This window comes from Stegastes partitus, unplaced genomic scaffold (genome assembly GCF_000690725.1).
Source record: "Stegastes partitus isolate 25-593 unplaced genomic scaffold, Stegastes_partitus-1.0.2 Scaffold549, whole genome shotgun sequence".
Lineage (NCBI taxonomy): Eukaryota > Metazoa > Chordata > Actinopteri > Pomacentridae > Stegastes > Stegastes partitus.
This window is the reverse complement of record NW_007578280.1, coordinates 213493-214753: the sequence shown is the minus strand read 5'-3', so window position 1 is coordinate 214753 and position 1261 is coordinate 213493.

The window sequence follows — 1261 nt, the reverse complement described above, 5'->3', positions numbered from 1 at the left end:
CTTGGTTGTCTGTCTCTAAGTGTAGCCCTGTGATAGACTGGTTACCTGTCCAGGTGAACCTGCCTTCACCCTGAGTCAGCTGGGATAGGCTCCAGCCCCCCGTGACCCTGGTGAGGATTAAGGTGTAGAGATGATGGATGGATGGATATGATGGAAGTTCTTAATACAACATTCAGTAAATGTTTAAGAAACATGTTTTTAGACATCTTTAGACAGCTTTCAGTACATTATGGGAATTAGAAGAAAACAAACATTACTAGAACTTTGTGGACCTTTTTCAAAATGTTTTTAGAACCACAAATATTCCTGCTATGTCAAAGAGCAACCCAGCAACCAGAGAACGTTCCCATATTATCTAACATTACCTACAAGTTCTAATAATATTTGAAAAAAAAACAAAACATGTTAATCTAATGTTTCAAGAATGTTTTAAGGATATTTATCACTTTGAATAATGTTCCTATGAGGTTAAAATGAACTCAGACAGAACTTTTTAACATTCAGAAAGTGTTGGGAGGATGTTGTCAGATTATATTTCATGATAACAAAAGAAGAACGTTCTCAAACCAACGTTCAAAGAATGTTTTTCAGATGTTATGGAGGCCTCAGAAGACAGACTGTGTTTTTATAAAAAGTTTTAAATATCGACAAATGTGGAACATTTTGCCTGCAGTATTCAAAGAATGTTCTGGTGATGTTGCTGTTGAGAACGTTCTCCTGTAAAACGTTCCCACAATGTTACATGATTACAAAAGTAGAGTATTCTCAATGCAACCATTTGAAAATCTCCTAAGAACATGTTTGGAGCGTCTTTACAGAACTTTATTCTGCCTTTAAGAAGAACGTTTTCCTGCTGAGGACTTTAGTAAAACTTTGCAGAACTTTCTCAGAAGACAGAACGTTCTTCTTTTGTCGTCTGTAACATAATCTGACAACATCCTCCAAACATCTTCCGAATGTCAAAATGTTTTGTCTCAGTTAACTTTTAACCTCATTATTTGAAATGATAAATATCCTTAAAATGTTATTAGAACGTTAGATTACAATGTTTTCGTTATAATATCTCTGGACCTTGTAGTGCTGTTTGTTAGCCAATGTTGTGGGAACGTTCCCTGACTGCTGGGTAAGATGTCTACAGAGTTAACGCAGTGGGTTGGAAGCAGTAATATTAAACAAATACAACTTTGTNTTTCTCTTTGCATTAAAAAAAAGTGGGCCGGTGTTGTGCCAAAAAGTGATCCTCTGCCGAAAACTGATTCCC